Below are 4,721 nucleotides of genomic sequence, written 5' to 3' on the forward strand. Positions count from 1 at the left end.
TACTCAAGATTTAAACAAATTTCTTAAGTATTATAATGCTGGTATCCAGGATACTTTACTGGTCTACTTATAGAACTCAAAAATGAACTTTAGGGAGAGTCTAAACAACTCTCTGCTTTGCCACTATGTCACCCAATACCCATAATATCCTTGGAAGTAGAGAGCCATATCCCTCCATTGTCATTGCACAGAATGCTGGTAAGTTTGAGATTTTTTGGACGAATTACTGAATTACCTCGGCATACAGCTGTTTCTAATGAACTGGTATATACAAACCCAGCACCAAGAGGACTGCCATGGGTGGGCAACATCCTTGTTCACCCGTTGAAAAGCCAGATACCAGTGTACTCGAACCTGTTGGGAGTGAAGCCTCCTGTAGGCTGTGGGCAATGCTGCCCCGCTGGTGTCACCCATCCCTCCGTGGGTGGACCTGAATGATATGATTTGCATTGACTTTCTCCCTATGCCAGTTAAGGAAATAACAGAAAACATGGCACAAGCAACCTTCAAGGACCTGCAACTTCACGCTGCAAGCAACCTGCTATGCGGGTTACATGGAGGTATTCACTGATGGCTCAAGACTGGAGCATCCAGAGGTGTCAGCAGCAGCATCCGTGGTGGTACGGTACCCCAATTCAGTAAGTAGCTTTAACTGGAAGCTGCCTCCGCAAACAAGCATTTTGGGATGTGAACTGTTTGCTATACTTAAAGCCTTACAATTTCTCCTGAGCAAATTTAGGCCAACAGCAGGTGCAGTCATTTACTCAGACTCTTTGTCCAGCTTATCCTTGATACAATCTTTGCGCCCTAAATCCTACCTTCCATGTGTCTTTGAAATTCATAGTTTAATACATCTGATTGCACAACAAGCAGATTGCAAGTCCCCTCTATATTCAATTCACACCAGGTCACAAGAATATTGAGGGGAACGAACTGGCAGATCTGGCAGCTAAAGCTGGGCATGGTCAGGAGGATGTCACATCAGATCCATGGTTGGGCAGGGAAGACATGGTAAGAGAAGTCAAGTTATCACTTTTTAAGGAGTAACTGGCTCCAAGAAGTAGAAACCTCCCATAAGGGAAGACACTTGATGTCAGTAAAGAGCCATGTAAGGTACTGGCCATGGACATCATGTCGCCATAGAAACTTGGAAACAGCGTTAGCCCGGCACCGGATTGGGCATGTTGGTGTGAAAGAACACTTGCACCGTTTCAGACTAGCAGAGACTAGCCTATGCCAATGTGGAAGTATAGACTCGATTGTTCACTACTTGTTACAGTGTCCACTTTTTGCAATTGCACGGACTGAGCTACAAATTACACTGCATGGGCTCGGAGTCCCAATAACGGTTAAAAACTTGTGCGGTGGTGGTGACTTTACCCCACAGATACAATTCATGATAGTTGAAGCCTTCTCTAAGTACCTTCTCAGCACAGGTCGCCTGAGAGACCTGTAGACTTTGCCTAACCACTAACTTAGAGGTCCTCAACCATCCTTTTGATGCCACTTCAAGTGCCATGCTCCTGGAAGGATTCTATCCCACATGTATTATTGTAAATGTGATTATGTACAGGATCCTCCTAGGAGTCCTAAACAAATCGCCCAGACAGAAAGCCCCCTTTGAAGTACGACCCTGATGGTAGTTGCCAAGTAGCAAAGCAGATGTAGCATCAGCTGGTCTTTGTTTTCTCATCTAAAGTGTGCGCCCCCCCCCCCTCCGTATGGATTTTAATGATGCTCCAGGCTGCACCAGCCCAGGCTGGACCATCTGGCCCATGCTCCCTGTCTGGGTAGGCCCTCCTGATAGGTAAGGGTGACTAACATTGCTCGAATTACTAATCTAATTTGAAGTAGCTAGTTGAACTAACAAAACAACCTCAAACTTTTCAAAGTCTAATCTGGTCTTTTATCCACAGGCCGCTCCAGTCTGGCCAATGCTGACCATCCAGACGTGAGGCGGGTGGTGAACAACCGAGTCCTCATAAAAACGGATCCGAAGAAGAAAATTGGTCAAACTTTTACTCTATCTCAGTCTGCATTGATAATGAGAGCTCTGACACTGTTCCTCACTAGCTCTAGTTTTTCATATGCCAGGATATCCGACTCTGGCTTTACGATTTTTTCTGATGAGTTTGAGTTATATCGAAGTTTCTCGTGTTTAATGATGTTTTTCAGTAGCGCCTGTGCCTGATGCGAACGTATGCCGGTCATGGATGTCAATTGCATTAATTTAGCTCCTTGTATGCCACATTGTACGCCACTGCCAGTACAAGACCTCAGAGACTTGGGTGTGTTGGATCAATCTATGCAAAATAGCACCATCCTGGGTTTGGGGTGTTACGGGCTGTCACTCTTTCTGCTGGAGAGTGGTGGTTGCCTTGATCGTTGTCCGTTGATCCCACTTGGGGAAGTAACGCTCCCCCAGTCCCAAGTTAATGTGAAATTATTTTGAATCTTGACATTCATGGTGAACATTACATATTTTTGTTATCAGTGCTCTCCGTCTCATTCACTTTGCCCTTTTTGCAGACCATTTTAATTATTTCATGTGTCAGTGACTCAGTGGTGATTAAAATTCCAAATCTTCTATCAGCCGTTACCTTATATATATACCTATTTAGGTACCACTACTTCTTCTTGGTGAGTAGTAGTTGCCAAAATATACTTTCTTAAATCACTGCTCATATATTCATTGGTAGAGATTTTAACGTTGTGTTTGTGATAATACTGTTATAGATGAGAAATATATTTATGTTATCCTGCTTGATAGTTTATTGTGTATATATGTTTTGAACCGTGGAGTTTGTATTGATGTGTTTAATAATAGTTGTGTTAGGTGTTGCATGTTGATAATGTAAATATTTTACAGAAGCAACTTCAAGTACTTCATAAGCGACCCATGCCCCTGTTGCCCAGTTGCCTAGTTGTACGATTGCCCAGTTACTTGGTTGTACGGTTTCCTGGTTATTTCCTAAGCAACTAGCCTATCTGTATCTGGTTATAGGGTTTTCCGTTAACTCAGTTATTTGGCTAGGTTTTTGATCTAGGGTTCCCTATCAGATTTAAATTCTAAGTTCTTTAAGGCTTAATAATTTAATCGTGTATTAGCATTAAATAAAATTAAACAAAAAGAGAAAAAACACCTGGTGGACAGGGATGGCTATAAGGGGAGTTGGGAGGCCATCTTTTATGTAATTGTAACCCTTTAGATTTTAAAGAACCTTGAATACCTTCCATCATTTAACCAATAAAGATGACCCATCACAGGGGCATGGAATATATCTAACTAATATGCTGCAACTAGAGCTATCCTGCCATTTTTGGAACTGCCAGATTCTGCTAGACGAGTTACTGCCCATCTAATTTTTGAGAAAAGTGTACAATCCAGACACAAGATTAAAAATGAAATAAAATTTGTATACTGCATTTATTGTAGTTTGCCAGGCTGTAAAGTAGGGCCAAGCACTCACTTGGTGCCACTAACTCAATTTTAGAACTCACTTGGAGCCACAAGATTTCAGTAGTTAACAGGAATATTCCAATATTAAAGCCCAGGCAGGTGAAACTGATTGCAGTGACATAAATTTCAAAATTTTGCACTGCTATATCCAGGAAAGTTTTACTATGTGTCATCTCCAATCTGGGAAATTTAACTGAACCTCTGCAGTATCTGTCCAAGAGATGAATATAATGCCCATGCTTGCTAAACTGGAAAATTTGGCAGAAGCCACTTGTGAATCAGATGGCAACGCCCATGATTTTGCCAATTTTACTTTTTCCTATGGCCTATTATCCCGTGAATGATGAGAAAAACTTTTCACCAGCAGTTTTTGAAATTTATCCATAGAATGATAAACTTTACCTGCAATTAAAAAAATGTGCCCAATAATCCAACCGAATTTGTGCATTTGTGGTTGATTTCACCTGTTTTTAAGGCCCCAGCCTAATTTTGTCCATAAAAATGAGAAAATGCACATTTTTAATGGCTTCAATACAATAGAATGCAATACAATTTCCAAAATTTGCTACAATACAAAAGTTTTTACCCAGGATTCTTGGAATATTATGTCTGATGTTCCAAAATGGCCTCATTTCAGAGTTTCTAGTTTATTTAATTTTTATATTTTGAGCTTGAATTTTGACTGAATTAGTTTGAAGTTCAAATGATTTATGTATATGCAAAATTTTATCATAATTGGTGATGGTCAAATGGGAGCTTATTCACAAAATTGGGCCACTTAACCCTTAAATGCCCTTTACCATGAAAAATACAACCAAAATATTTGCCTGTAAAGGCTCATGTAATCAGGCTACTGACCTGCAGCACTCCTCATATAGAGTACCTGCTACCCTCATATAGAGTACCTGCTACCCTCATATAAAGTACCTGCTACCCTCATATAGAGTACCTGCTACCCTCATATAGAGTACCTGCTACCCTCATATAGAGTACCTGCTACCCTCATATAGAGTACCTGCTACCCTCATATAGAGTACCTGCTACCCTCATATAAAGTACCTGCTACCCTCATATAAAGTACCTGCATTTAAGGTTCAACACACATAGGTCTTAAATAAAATCTTCTCACTAGGCCTTCAATTAGCTACTGTATAAACATTGTTTTGACAATTTTAGCATTCACTATTAAAATTTAAAAAATTCTTGACGTATTCTAAAATTAGATTTTTTTTCATTACCTACAGGAAGTCATGAATTTGTT

Source organism: Hyalella azteca, unplaced genomic scaffold (assembly GCF_000764305.2).
Source record: "Hyalella azteca isolate HAZT.00-mixed unplaced genomic scaffold, Hazt_2.0.2 contig9365, whole genome shotgun sequence".
Classification (NCBI taxonomy): domain Eukaryota; kingdom Metazoa; phylum Arthropoda; class Malacostraca; order Amphipoda; family Hyalellidae; genus Hyalella; species Hyalella azteca.